A 16,271-nucleotide genomic window follows, 5' to 3' on the forward strand; every position below is an offset into this window, starting at 1 on the left:
AACTGCAACCCACATATACATAAAAAAGAACTGCAGTTCGCTTTGACAAACGCTGCAGTTCAATTATGTTAAATACTGAAGCTCACGTATGTAAATCAGTATGGATCACGCATGCCAAAAGAACCGCAGTTCACTTCTGTCAAACAGTGAAGATCACACATGTAAAACTATTGCAGCTAACATACGCAAATGAAAATGCATATGGATGAACATAACAGCGTACATCAAGTTTATAACAGACAACAAAAAATAAGATTACAACCCACTAACAGAACAAGTAATACAACTATACCTTATTAGCTACAACATCTAGAGGGGACGCTGCATCAGCCAAGACCTCATCCTTCCCAGAGCCATCGTAGGTCTCTTTGTGCACATCACGAGCAGCAACACCAGTCTACGGGCATAGAACAAACCAAAAACGAGAAATAAGATGGTACCGACCGAAAAAGAAAAAACTTCAACTATGCACAAGCAGTACACACTTCACAACACAGAAGTACACAAAAAAATATATGGGAAGCAAACAAATGCAAGTTCAAAGAAAAAGGGAAGCATGGCAGAATAGACATGGCAGTAGTATTTATACCTGACCAACTCCATCGTCTCTAGTTCCATCGACACCAGAAGATTCCACTCCAGCCTATAACAAAAAAAACAAAAATAGTGAGGAGCATTCAACATAATACAGCAAAAAAGAGGTTCAAAGCCACAAACAACCTAGAACATACATTATCAGCGCCAATGCCAGCGTCCCGACGGATCATTTCATCCACAATATGCCCAGCATCCTTCTCATACCGACCGCATTTTTCTTCTTGTGAATGTCTCAATTGAGCATACGAAGAATGAACATTTGTCACTGCAATCTTCAGGCTTTCAATCACACCACAATCAAAATTGTGAGCAGCAACAATATCTTCATCTCGTGGGCCGTGGCCAACATGGAAAAAACCAGCAACTGTCCTCAACCTGTCACCAGAGGTTGAATCTTGAGTCAGCTTCAAAACCTTCAGAAGAAGCTCATCAATCTCCTCATGTTTTTTGCCGCCAACAAATGTCTGTTTATAAGAGCTTGTATTATCAAACATCTGTCGAGGCATGAAACCACGAGTATGCGGCACCTCATCACCACAGGCAGGAAGCTGACTACAGATAGGCTCATAAAACCTAGCATGAGTGCTAGGCCCCGCATCAGAGCTGCCGTGTACAACTGCAACAGGACGGTTGTACACAATATCACCTGACGCCTTCCACTGCAAAAAAAGACAACACGCAAAGAGAAGTACACATGTGAGTACTAGAAAAGTTCACATTTATAATGGCTGCACATTTTTTTAAAAAATCTGATATTAAAAAATCAGGTGCACTAACCGGCAGCTTCCCAAATTTGTAACTTTCCAAGTAAATCTTTCCCTTCACAAGCACATCCTCATTGTACAACTTCATCAGGTCCTTGGTCATCACATATGACGCGCGTGGCGTCAACATGTGCATGACTGAAAATTTGCGAAGCTTCAAGCAGTCAAGATACATAATCAGGGGGACAATGGCACAACCCTCTGCACAATTCTGCTTGCTGCCTTCTGATTGCCACCTAACCACAGCTGCCTGCAACTCATCAACAACAAGCTGACAAAAGTCCATCTGAGCCATAGCCGCATAATCCATGTTCTCTACCATCGCAGCAACTCTACCCAAACGAACTGCAGGCCCCGGGCACAGCAAATTCTGGTAAAGTATCAGGAAGAACACCTTCACAGCAAGGTCAACACTCACATAATCATCTTCCTCCACCAACACCTTCAACTTCTCAAGCAAGTCCTTGACACCTATACTTTTTGAACGGTCAAAGCCAAGCTCATCCTTGAGGGCAGTCAACGATTCATCATGACCGCTGGAAGCAGGCATGGGTGCAGTGTGACGTCCCATAGGTAAATCAAAAATGTGATGAACTGCATCACGATTGATTCGAAGAACCCTGCCATTCCCAAAGTCCATTAACATGGTGGCAGGGTCAATCACTCCCATCAGATAGCACATAAGAATGCGCGACACATTTTTCTTTACTGTCAGATCAAAGACAACACCAAATCCAGCATCCCTAACACGGCTGCAATGCGCCTCTTTCAACAAAGAAGCAGCCTTGCAAACAGTGGGAAGCGACAAACGCACGGTCTTGTTAAATCGAGAATCATCTCCCTCACCATCATCTTCAGTTGCATTGCTCTTACTAGACTTCTTCCTCTGTGTAAAGGGAAATGCAGTCCACATTAGAAGATTAGGCATAAAAAAAGAGACATAGAAAATACAGAAAGAATAACAAATGAAGGAAACAAATGCAGTGCACTTCAACAAATCTTTGGAGCAGCATCCACCTCCTCGCCAGAATCACCACCAACATCTTCGTCGACATCATCATGGGCACGCTTGGGTACACTCTTAGATGAACCACAGTCTTTGCGTCTAGAAGGATGAACACCCTTCACATAATCAGCAAGCACAAAGTCGTCGTCATCAGAATTGGGACCTTCAGTGACATGTAGTCGTTTGCGCTGAGGATCATCACTTCCACCAGCTTCAGCGGTTCTCTTGCCAAGATTCTTCTTCATTCCAGCAACACGTGGACTCCGCCGAGGTGTACCACCTTCCTCAGCAACAGTACTCAACCTCTTCTTCACCTTGCCAAATTTACCACCCTTGGCACCATCTGCAGATCTCCTCTGCTTCTCCTTCTCAGCAAACTCTTTTGACTCAATTTCAAACCTCAACTTCTTCTTGCTTTGCTTCAACTCATATTGACGAAGCTGTTCCGGGACCATCCAATCCTGTGTAACTTCCTCTGTACCATCAACAGACTGCGACTGTGTTTCAGACAAGACAGGACGTCTCTGATCAAAGCTCACACCAACATTACCCTCTGCAAAATAATGGTCAATCAATTGAGTAACCTCCTCAAACCCAGGCGCCCCAGCATGGAAAACAGACACTGCGTCAAAATAAAGTTTGACTATGCTCGTTAAAAATTGCACAAAAAGAACAAATGCAGTACAGTTAGACATATAAATGCAGTGCTCCAACCATAAACTCAAAATAAAAAATAATGCATTGTACAAAAAACTTGAATAAAACAACAATGCAGTTCACACATACATACAGTGGAGTTCACATACAAAAATAAATGCAGTGCTGCATATACTAAATTCACGGTTGTTCGCAACAAAAATGTCGAACTAGATAAAACAAAGCATACACAAAATAAACAAATTTATCACATATCAGAAGGAGGGGCCACACTTATAGGAGAAGATTCAATCGGCGAATTCACTTGATGTCCTCCCTCGACACCATGATCCTTACCACCAGGACAAGGAGAGACAATTGGTGTATCATTATGAGCACTGCAATCACCTGCTGGATTAAAAAAAACAAGCAAAAAGAAATTACAAAATCATCACATGACAAAATAATGCAAACGAACGCTGACAACTAACAGAGCATAACCCAATATGCAGGATGAATTAGAAAACTAGATAAACATCAAACAAAATAAACAAAGCCTAAGGAATAAGCACTCCACATACCCTGAACTCCTTCTCCCGGCCTGCTTGGCGAAGACATAGCGTTTCCCTGCAACACAAAGGACGAAGTGACAGACATAAGCAACAAAATCAGCGAAAATCTCACGAAACCCTAGATCCACATTGCTACACACAACTATCGACTTCAAAACGAGATAAAATCGACTGCCTATGGAAAAATTACACAAGCAAAAAGAGCTACAGCAACTACAAGAATCACAAAAACAAGACGAGGGGACGATCAACACCGAGCCAAGCGGAACGTACCAAAGAAAAGTGTGCGGCGACAGCGGCGGGAAGGGGGAAGGGGGGCGGCGACGGGAACAGACAGGAAAGGGCTGAGGAAGCACAGCGGCAAGGGCTCACGGAGCGGACAGCGACGCTGAATGCAGGAATAAGGACCTCTTGAGGGCAGCGGTTCTCCGGGCAACGGCGGTTGCTGCACGCGACGGTGGTTTTTCCCGAGGGAGAGATGCCTCGGGAGAAACTGCAAGAGAGGAGAGGGGATTGTTCTCGGTCTCTCTCTGACAGCGGAGCAGTGGAATAGCCTGGAAGCGATACATAGGAGGCCCGCGTGTCGCAAAAAGGGTCACAAAAAACGGGCCGGCCCAAAAACAGCCCGGAAAAAATAAGCCAGTCTACATCAAAACGCACATATTACTAAAAAACAAAAAAACGCACATGATACAGTTCTCTATGAAGAATCATGAAGTTCAAACGATAAAACAACAAATAAAATACATACAGTTCGTAAAAAAAGTTAAAATAAAAAACAAAACGAATGTTAAGAAAACACATCCGAAAAAAAAGTCTACCTTCAAATAAGTGCCACACAAAAAAATGTGCACCCCCCCCCCCCCCCTCTCCCGTTAAACCTCCCGTACAGTGCACACAGGCAAAAAAACAAATGCAGTACGCACTACTGGAAAAATGCAGTGCATTTCTTTACGGGATGCAGTACGCCATTATGCATTTCTTTACGGGATGAAGAAAAACGCGAACACGGAAAAAGTAAACGCAGTGCGGAAGTACACGAACGTGTAGTACAGGATCATAACCAATGCAGTACAGTTGTAATTTGCTAAGCAGTGCAGTCCCATACATTCGAAAAAAAAGATTACAAAAAAGTAAAAACATGGGAACAAAAATGAGAATTGTACATGCAGTAAGGAATGAAGTTCACATCTAGTACATAACCATGATCAATGCAGTGCACCGATAATTTACCAAAAAGCATTGCACTCCACGACATTAAAAAGCATACAAAGAATAAAAACTGATCACCCAAATGATACCGGCCCCAGCCACACAAAAATTGACCACGTACATGCGTCTCTGAACTACGCGAACAAAGGCCAAATAAAACCGACTAAGAAAAAACAATAAGTTCAAAAAAAGTGGGGGGGGGCACCCCCCTCCCATTTCCCTACCCGTCCTGTGCCAGGGACTGCAATAAGTACAGGCAAAAACAAGATGCAGTACGGGGCGGTAGAAGTATGCAGTGCATTCCGTTGCGCAATGCAGATCGCCAAAGCATATAGCAAAGACACGCAAAAAATGATGAAGTACACACATGTATACACTGTTGCAGTTCCGATTTGTACGCGACGCAGTGCGAAAGTTGAAGCAATGCAGTTATGTTGTCACGCAGTATACATGTCTAAAACATGACAAAATGCCCGTTCACATAGAAAAAAGTGGTGGTTAAAAAAATGTGTTGATCAAAAATAAAACAAACCCACCTTAAAAAACCATGTTCGCATACAACCACCCAATCGGAGCAGTTCCATCGCCACAAGCCCACGATCACAGATGCAAAACCAACCCACGATCTGCACAACCGCATCATCAGCGCGATCGTGCAGTTCATCCAACGAGGCCATCCCACCCCGCGCCCTCCCCTTAAATTCAAATCCCTGCCAAAGGCCTTCTCATCCACAACAACACAAGTATCCATTGCGCTCCCACCAAATCGCCCCATATCAACGCAAAAGCACCAAGCCCTGCCACCGGCAATGATGTTCACCGATGAGTACAAGGGCGACAACACCGTGGAGGCACACGGCAACACCAAGTTGCACGTCATCCACACCAACGACAAGAAGCAGATGGCGATCACCCTCGCGTCGTATGAGCGCCACCTCAGCCTCCAGCCCCACAAGATCGTCGGCATTGATCTCGAGTACGACAACGACCCTGAAGCGACGCAGAAACCCGCCCTCTGCCAGCTCTCCATCGGCAAGAATCACCCGGTGCTGCTCTTCCAAATGAGCGGCACTAAAAGGTGCACCGTCTTCGAAAACTTCCTCGCCGACCCCAGGTACACCTTTGCAGGCTTCTCCATCGACGGCAAAAAAACCAGGCTGGAGCACGTCAAACTGGAGGTCGCCAACTTCGTCGACATCCAGAAGGAGTGGAGGGTGCCCGAGGCAACCAAGCCGTTGGACTCCCTCGGAGACGTCTCCGGTGTGCTCATCGATGACTACTACAACAACATGAAGAAGAAGATCACCGACGACGAGCACCAGCGCTGGGCCACCCTGCCTCTGTCCAGGAGGCACATCGAGTACGCGGCAAAGGATGCCTATGCAGCGTACGAGATATGGAACCGCATCACCCTCACCCATGACGGCCTTCGCCGTGCAAAGCTGGAGAAGGAGGAGCCCCCTAAGAAGCGCGCCAGGAGCAGCTGGGGATGGGGAGAGCCTGACTGGTGAAGAAGAAGATGGTGCCGGCCAGGAGCCAACAATGCCAACGTTCTTTTAGAATTATCATCAAATTTGCTTTGTGTTGTTTGCTTATGTATCGTTAGTTTGCTTGTGTGCTGAACCTAGTTTGCTTGCCATGCAGAATCGCTTTGTAATGATGAACTCTGATTATGTTAGTTTGCTTTCTGTTCAACTTAGTTTGCTGGTGATGAAAACTGTCGTACAGAATATCTGTGATAATTTATTTTTTGCTGTCTGCTAATATATCATTAGATTCGAGTAGTGCAGAAAACGAAAAATGAGTTGCAGTGTGCAAACAGGACGCATGCAGTGCAAGTTGTGTACGAATGCAGTGCAGAATTTGTCGAATGAAGTCTTAACATACCCAACAAAGCGGTGCACGAACCTAAATTTGAAAAAAGAATACATAAGAGCAAAACCATAAAAAGAAAAACGCAAACACGTTAATAATCAATGAAGTATAGAAATACATGACGTGCAGTACAGAACCATAATCAACGCATTACGCGTATGATTTACTAAGCAGTGCACTCCCATACATTGGGAAAAAAGATTACATAATAGCAAAAAGACGGAAACAAAAAAATGGCAACTGTACATGCAGTACGCAATGCGTACACATGCAGTACAGAACCCTGATCAATGTAGTGCATGCCCCGACATTGAAAAAAATACCTAAGACAGAAAAAGAAAAAGAAAAAAATTGACCACCCAGGTGCTACCGGCCCCAGCCAGTCTCGTAATAGATCTGCGCCCACAGAAGGCGAGTCGTTCTGAGTCACAGTGCATGGGGCCGGCCACACATGGGCCCACAGGTCAGAGAGCATACAGCTGCGAGCGCAGTGTTTAAGCGCCCAAATAAGTAACAAGAGGAGTTCGACATAGAGGCCTCGCCACTGCTTATAAACATGTCGGGCGCGCCTTCCGCGGGCGAGGTGGGACTAAACATTAGACCGCAACAGCGCACCGGGAACCAGCCGTGCTCACAGGCCGACTTGGGCCCAATTGCGTCTTCACTACCCGAACATAGGGCCAACAAGAAAAAAAAGAGGCCACTGAAAATAAAAAAATGCTACATACAATACACAAACACAGGCCCAACCACGCGTTCGCAGTTCGTCGTGATATGACAATGCAGTTCGCTATTTTCAAGTAAGCAGTCCTGTTGCTTCTTAAATGCATTCGTGTTCACTGAATCAGACCCAATCCACCACCTAACTCCAACCACACCTTTTATTACTTCCATTGCTCGATTGATTGCATAAAAACTTATCCATTCGTGCTACAGACTAACACAACTCCTCCCCCCGTTCCTCATTTTCCTCAAAACGTAGATCTAGGGTTCATCCCATCCACAGCTCTTCCCTGGAATTCCACTGAACCCGCCATGGACTGTAAGTGCGGGTGCTTGGCAAGGATGGCGCCGGTAGCAGACACATGCGTCTACGCAGAAGGTCTAGAGCTCACCAACACCGAGTGGCGCAGCATGCTCGGCTGCCTGATGATACCCAATAGGGGGTTTCGTGCGCCATTTCTTCATCACCTCACAACCGCAGATCTACAGGAAAGTTGGGTATGTTTTTTCCCTCACAATTTTGGACATAATCTAGACTGCAAATACACATTTGAATATATAGTTCAATCAATTTGTTCAGTAATATAAACAATAATACAAAACAGAATTTGTATTATTGTTCAGATCTGTTAGCTATTAAGACTAGATGCTTCCACCTATCTTTCTTCAGTACCACACCATGTATCGACACTAGCTAGATCAGAATCCCAACGCATGAACAAAAAAGGGTCAGTAGATAAGCGTTGCAGTTATCTTAACATGCTGGAGAAGTACACTGTTACTGACATTGCAGTGCACGCATGTTGTAGTATAATATATATCCCAGTAAAACTAGGAGTCAATTGCGTATATAAGTTTGTTCATACATTGCAACTACTTTACAAAATATAGTCATATGTATGTAACTATTTAAGTAAACATTAACAAATCATACTAAGTATAAAACAAAAACATTTGCTGTTTACTTATAAATTCTTTTTCCACCCATTCCAATATGCAGAAACTGCCATCCACAATAAAATTTCATGCTCCGAGTTCTGGGAAGCTTACTTTGGAGACAGAACACAAGAATGGTTGTGGAGACATGCAAGCTGACTACCACATCGACTCTGAAGACTGCATCAACATAACTACTGGTTGGAAAGATTTTGTCTCCCAGAATGGCTTTGAGGCCGGAGAAGTGGCCATGGTCTTTTTCTACAAAGAAGAAGACTCCATCAAGTTTACAATATTTGCACTCTAGGCTGTCTAATATGAAGCAACCAATATTTCTAATGCTTTGCTTATGATGTATGCTTTTAAAATTATGTCCATCAAACAATTTGAACGATGCCTATTTAAAGTATGCAACCTCAACTACGTCATTTTATCATCCTTTTTAGACAAAGTTGTTGTTGGCAGTAATGCAGTTCTCTCGAACACATAGTGTGGTACTAATAATAACAAAAGGCAGCCCTCTGAACAGTAACAAGGAAATGCAAATGCTCGAAACTTTGTAGTTAACATATGATGTTCAAAAACAATTCTCATAGTATGCAGTTCAAAAAAATTCTTATAATAACTATTCAGCTAACACAAGCGTATCATGGACCATCCATTCTAATAGCAGAATAGAACATTAACAACACTGCTAATGCAGTACAGAAATGCATATTATGCAGTCATCTAGAACACAGAATGTAGTTTAAGAAAAGGAGAAATCTCATTAGCAGCCATAACCACTGTAATGCAGCTACAACGAAGTACACTACCAAAGAAAATGCAGTGCACTACAACGTATGCCATGACTACAACAAATAAAATTAAAGCAGTAAAACTACAGACATGTGATAGACTGATAGAGGTGTCAATTTCACTCGCACTTCCATAACTCGCCTAAAAATTGTACAGCCACTAAACTATCGAAAAATACACCCGCAAAAATTTACATGGAAGACATGGCAACTTGACAAACAGCATCAGCTTTCATTTAAAAACGCAATTCAAAAAATGACAATTATACTCGCAATACAATGAATTCAAACCTACATCAATAGTAATTACAATATTCAAACACGCATGGACGGGCAAATTCAAAAAAATCAACAAGAACAGAGGAGCGGACGAAGCTCACCCGCCCGCACAATCAAAATAACAAGAATTGAAAACTAACTCCTAAAAATTAACAAATTATAGAGTGAACGGACCGATTAAAATGAATGCAATCAAAGAATTCCTACTAAATAACAACATCCGAGCACAAAAAAATCGCATCTGATGCGAACACGAATGAACAGAGAAAGCTCGTCCGCCAAATCCCTCGATTCGCAAGCACTCTAGTATATTTTCCTGTAAATTAGAAAGAATAAAGCTAAAATGAGATGCAGACACCAACTGAATCATCCCGCGACACCCGATTCCACATAGAAAACGCGGGCGGAACACCGGAAAATGAAGCAGTTCTCTCGTGAAGCATTGCAGTGCCCAACGTAAAGAAGATGCAGTGCACTTGCGTCCAGCGTGTAGTGCGGAAGCGGTGTGCAGAATAGTTATTCTGCTAATATTAGCAGAATAGACCGTTTGTATATATATAGACACACACACACATATAAACACTATTCTGATCACGAGATCAGAATATTATTCTGATCACAACATGAACTTCCTGAGATACACGCCTGAACTTCCCTTTGTAGGAACCCGACCTTCGGGCTATCTTTGCAACCGTGTCTCTCCGCGTGAATTATTCTGATTAGTCGTGTTCTATGTGATGTAACTGTAATTTGCAAACGGTTTTTAGCAACTATATGCCCGTTTTAAATAGGAATCTCGCTAATGGGCGGATTTTTTTCTCGGGTCATGATGAACTCGTGTATTTCGCAGTTTTACTGCCTGAGTTGTTCGACCTAAATCTGAACTAGGTTGAACTTCCGCCAACATTGCCCAAACGGGGCTTGCGATATACCGTTGGAAATCTATGGACACCAGTATCATGACCCAACTTAAATTTTTGTCAAAATGTAAGCGGTTTAACAGCAGTTTTGAAAATCGTTTTTTCTTCACATAAAAAACGTGAATCGTATTTTTGATCGCATTTATAAACCGTTAATTGGAATGAGGCAAATAATATGGCATTGAAAAGCTACTGCAAAACCGCTCCTTCCACATGTTGAAAGTTTTCTCTAATTCCCTATGGTTAAAGAGTAATTTGGAAAAACATAAAATTTCGCAAACCGAATAGCCAAGTTCGTATTTTCGATGCCATTTCTAAACGGCTAATCCCATTGAGGCAAGTAATATGGCGTTGGAAAGCTTATGAAAATGCTCTACTTTTTCATGTTGAAGGTTTTCCTAATTTTGAACGGTTTAAGAGTAATTTAGAAAACAGTACAAGTTCCACGGAGTTCTTATTTTCGATCTAATATTTTAACTGTACGTCCGAATGCAGCAAATGATATGGCGCTGGAAAGCTTGAGTAAATGCTTAAAAAATTGATACATATTGTTTCTCCCAATTCCTTACGGTTTTAAGTCAGTTTTGAAAATGGGTAAAACATATTTTCGTTGTAATTTCTACAAATTTTGTCGAAATGGGGCGAATAATATACATTCAAAAGCTATGAAAAATGTGAAAGTTTTCCATGTTGATGATTTTCTCTAATCCCTAGCCATTTTCAAGTAATTTCAGAAATGGCGAGATCATTCATTCTGCCTTTATAGCGAAACAGATTCGTCGAAAATGCATCGCGTGAAGTACTTGAACTTTTGTGGCAGTTCTTCTTGAACTTCACTCTGTTTTTCGCGTGCTTTTTTTTCTCGCAGCTCTTCATTCACTCAGCAGAATTAAGCAAATGATATACCGATGGAAAGTTGCTGTAAACACGCAACTTTTTTGTGTTGATCAATTTTTTATACCGGCAACGGTTCAAACTATATTTTTGAATGCGTAAAACAACGTCGTTTTTTGCCTATTTTTTACATGTAACTGATGTTCGGATGTCTCACACTAGATATCTTGAACTTCACCAGGAGTAGCACGTGAACTTCTTGCAACAAAACCTTTTAAGCTTTTTTTTTAATTCTTATTATCCTGTCTGAAACGCATTTCGTGTATTAGTTGAACTTCCCATTGTTTTCGTCTTGAACTTCTGCCACGTATTTTTGTTTAACCTCTCTCACAAGAATTTTGAGCTTTCTCGGGCCGAGCACTTGAACTTCTAGCAACAAAATTTTGGACTTCACCTTTTTATTCTTTTTTTCTTATACGAAACACAAACCATGCAGTACATGAACTTCTGGCTATTATCCATTTGAACTTCTCTTTATTTCGCATAAGTAACAGAAAAAGTTTGTGTTTTTTATATACATCGAACTTCTCTAACTTTTTTATTTGAACTTCCTTGTGTTTTTTTAGAAATCACCGGTGTAGTTTTTCATCTGAAGTTCATTCACTGTCAGGACCGGGTTTTCGGGATATTAATTCCTAGAAAATGGTCCTTGTGCTCACCAGCCCCAGGATTACTGTTAGCTAATGAGGCACCAACTTGATACAGACATTCCAAGCAAAATACAAAATATGAAGTACAAGGCCATTCTGGCCTATGAGTACAACAATTGGTTTCTAGTGGTTGATGGCGGAAGCGGTTTGTGGATCATCAGCGTCTATGGGACTCCATTTCCCACAGGAACAGCTGACCTGGATAACTCCTATCTTCGCAAGGCTGCTATCACCATTGCTTAGGTTCCGGGGCTGCCATCGCAAAGCTCCTCTCCATGCAAGAAATCTGGCCAAGATAACAGCCAAGGACAAGCCAGTGAGTACTTTGAATGTACTCGCAAACATTATGAACACGGGTATAATATAACAAATGATAATCATGCTCTAAAATATTCTATGATCACAACATCAGTCATAGAAAATAAAATCCCTGATGCATGCAAGCAGGTTATTTATATACAACATGAATATGCAATCAGAGAATAAAAATAGAGTGCACCGATCGGGTGTCTGAAGTGACGCCTCGAAAGGATAATAATATAAATCATGCCTCAGTCGGGCGTCTAAGCGACACCACATAAAGGGCTTATAGGTGAAATAATTAACAAACATGCCACAGTCGGGCGTTTGTGCGACACCACATAAAGGGCTTATAAAGGAAATAACAAGCATGCCATAGTCGGGCGTCTGAGCGACGCCACATAAAGGGCTTATAAGAAAATAATCACAGTGAATATCCAGGAGGTAGAACCGTCCCAGGGATACTCAATAATTCAAATAATATAAAGGGTTAGTCCATAATAATAATAATCATAGTTATCATAAGTCACAAGTCATGATCCTTATTCTGGTTTAGTAGTTTCTCCTCCGAAGACCGACACTAAGACCGACACTTGACCCATCCCCGACTGTAGTCCTTAGCCATGGACGCGGCTATTTGAATAGATATAATCTCTGTAGAGGGTGTACTCTTTATCCACGAGTAACGGATTCCTTTAGTCCATCGGGACTAATTCCGTCTACGGTCTTTTAACTGAAAACACACCTGACCCGCACACACCAGCTTAACTTACCGATGTCTGGAATCACCCACGACACCTGTCAAGCAAAACTCTAAATGGGGAGGCTACAACCTCGATTAGCATGGGATCAAATTTATGTCGCGCGCTACTAAGGGGTGCCCCCCTCTCGGTCCCAATCGAAAACACCCATGCCCCCGGACCAGGTGGCATGCCTACCGGATGCATCCAGTATCTTCCACCATGGCCTCTCTGTACAGTGTGTGCTAGGAAGGGGTTGACAACTTACTGAACCGTACCCTACCTGCGGCAGGGACAAGTGGTAGTACGAAACAAGTATGAGGGTTACTGGAACAAGACTCGATCTACGGCCGACTCAGGAGGTTTAAGTATTCCCTGCATGTTTAGCATAACAAATATATTTCAATCAACAGATAGAATCACCACTCATCATACCTTATCATGCCATACCGGACACACTCGTCTCGACGAGGAACTAGGGACAAGCTCGTGCCTACCCAAGACAAAGACTTTCCCGGCTTCCCTCCGGCATGCATGAAAAGCATACACGGGTGATTACTATCACAACGTATCAAATTTTAGTAGCACAGAATCATCGATATGCACTTATGAGTATGTTCTTATCGTCACATAAAATAACGAAAACTCCGAGACAAGGAGTGTTGTAACCGTATTCAAACGACACACAAAAATATCATGCCAGAGTTCAGAATGCTTTCCTTCAAGTTGTGGAGAGGCAGAGTGCATTCCAAAACTTTTGAAAGTTTTCTTCTCTCTCCAACAAATCCTATTTTTGAAAATATTCAAATTAACACATAGTTTCAAAACAGTGCAAAAAAGTTGTTTGAAAATTTATCAAATAAATATGAAAATAAACTAGACAGAATTTGAGAAAGGTGGGAAAAAGAATCAACTCATTTGGAGTTATATTTAAAAAGTTATAGCCAGTCAAAGTTTAGTCAACTTTTTGTTTTTTTTAATAAATAAATAAAAGAAACAAAAAAGAAAAACGGTTCGGGGGGAGGCGTACTCTGCACTTTACGTTTCCACTTAGCCAGCGTGGACTGGCTCGGGGTCGCTGACAGTGGGTCCAGGGGGCCCACTAGTCAGGTTTGACCGGTCACCCCTGCCTCCTTCCTCCTCTGGCCGAATAGAGGCGGGGCTCTGGCGATCAACGCCGGCGAACGGTGGCTCCTCGCGGGCTCCGGAGGGCAGGGATGGATCCGCCAGTCTAGGGCGGTCCTCCCGGTGGTCGTTAGGTTGGCGGGGGTGGAGGGAGTCGCAGGCGGCAAGCTCCACGGCGGACGGCAGCTTCGGGTGAATTTGGGGGTTCGGGCTATGGTTGTCCTCGGGCGAGGCTAAGGGGTTGGGCGGCTCCGCAAGGTCGAGAGGAGTTGAACGGTGGTAATGGATGGGCTGGGGAGGCTTTGGTTGCGACGAGCGGGACCGAAACGTGGCGGCGGCCGAGCTGACCGGAGATGGGGAAGAAAGCTTCCGTCGTCGATTGCTGGCCAGGGGAGCTCCAAGGGGGTTGGCTTGAAGGTTGCCTGAGGGCCTGGGCGAACTCGGGGTCCTTTTATAGGCGGCCAAGGTCGGTTACGCGGCGGTCAGAGATAAGCTCGATGGCGAACCGTCGTTCTATAGCCAGGGGCGCGTGGTGATGGCTGACGGGGTCTGGTAGGGCGAGGGGATGAGCTCTAGCTGTTCAGGGCGAGCTGGCGCGCGCGTATGGCTCGGGCGGCGCCGTCCACGGCAGGAGCTGTCAGAGCGGCGGTGGCGGCTTGCATCGGTGGCGTTGTAGGGCGCTAGGAGGGGGCCAGGGCGGCTCTGCGGCGAGGGAAGAGTCGGGGCGCGTCGGCTGCGAGTGGGCAAGGGCCAGAACGAGCGCGGGACGACGGCAGTGGGACGCGGCGACTCGGTGCGCGCGCATGCAAAACGTGCGCTCTGGGTGCGCCCAGAGCACGCACGCTGCGTGTTCGGCAAAATGCCAACGCCTGCCAGGGGGCTCTAATCCACATGAGGTTTAGCAGGTCTAGGTTATGGTTTGCAAAGAGATTAGTGGACATGGTGGCTTGGTCAGGGGATCAAGTCCATAGTGCAAACTAAAATTCATGCCAAATCTGTACATGCACTCAAGGTGTTTGACAGAATGCCAAGGGCATCTAGGCAACTCTTGGGGTGGCCAAAAACTCCAGATCCTAGTCTCTTTAGGTGTAGGTGATGGTGGCAAGGTTAGTTTATCAAACACAAAAACTTGCTAGTGCAAATTTTTGAGAAAACCATCTCTGGACAGAAAGAAAAGGGCATAGTTTCATGGACCAAAACTACTCCAATGAGTCCATTCTCCTGGACTTAAGGGTTTGGTAGGGAGGACTATAGGCAGGAAAAATCTCATGGGCACTAGAGCAAACTAAAATGGGGTTGCAGTAGAAAATGTCAAACTGGACCAGAGAGCAAAAGAGGATGATTTGCTCAAATTTTTCAAAGAACATTAGTCGGTTTTTGCACAAATATGAATAATATACTCCCACTAACATCCCCTAATTTTGGTGTAAGTTTTAAAGAAATATATAAATAGGTTGTAGTGCAAAAGTGCAACCGGACCAGATTTGAAAACTTGGGGTAAAGCCCAAAATCTCCAAATGACTAAAGGATATTTTTGCATAAAAGTGATTTAGGGACATCACATGTCATCCCCAAATTTTGGTGGGATTTTTAAATAAATTTATCAAAGGGTTGCAGTGCAAATGGGACCCTAAATCTTATGAAAAATCTTTTTTAGAGAAATAGAACTCAGGGAAAAATAATTATATAAATAATTCTACTGATAAAAGAAATGTTTCAAGAGAGGGTATACAAGCCCAACAACATTTTTTTTATTTGAAAAGTTTTTACTTGGGGCAAAAACTCCACAATATCAAAGAAAAGAAAGGTTCTGAAATCCAGAAAATAAAAAATTTAATTTCCTGGCAAAATTTTAATAAACAAAACATGGTTAAATTTTTGGGGTGTTACATTCACTGTAGTAGTTGAACTTCCTACTGTTTTCACGTTGAACTTCTGTAACGTATTTTCATTTGTAGTTTTCTCATCCATTCGTCGGTGTTACACAAATGATATTCTTTTTGAGCAAACATCTCTCACAATAAACTTTTTAACTTTCTCCGACCGAGGACTTCAACATACACAAATGATATTACTGTCATTTTGAAGTAAATTATAAAATGAGGAGATCATGATTTATGCCTTCATCACGAATGGAAATGCACTGCGTGAAGTAGTTGAATTTGTCGGTCATGTCTGTTTGAACTTCACATTGTTTTTGACGTGTTGTATTTTGCTGGTAACTCCCAAACCGCTTACCGAAATT

This window comes from Triticum aestivum, chromosome 5B (assembly GCF_018294505.1).
Source record: "Triticum aestivum cultivar Chinese Spring chromosome 5B, IWGSC CS RefSeq v2.1, whole genome shotgun sequence".
NCBI classification, from domain to species: domain Eukaryota; kingdom Viridiplantae; phylum Streptophyta; class Magnoliopsida; order Poales; family Poaceae; genus Triticum; species Triticum aestivum.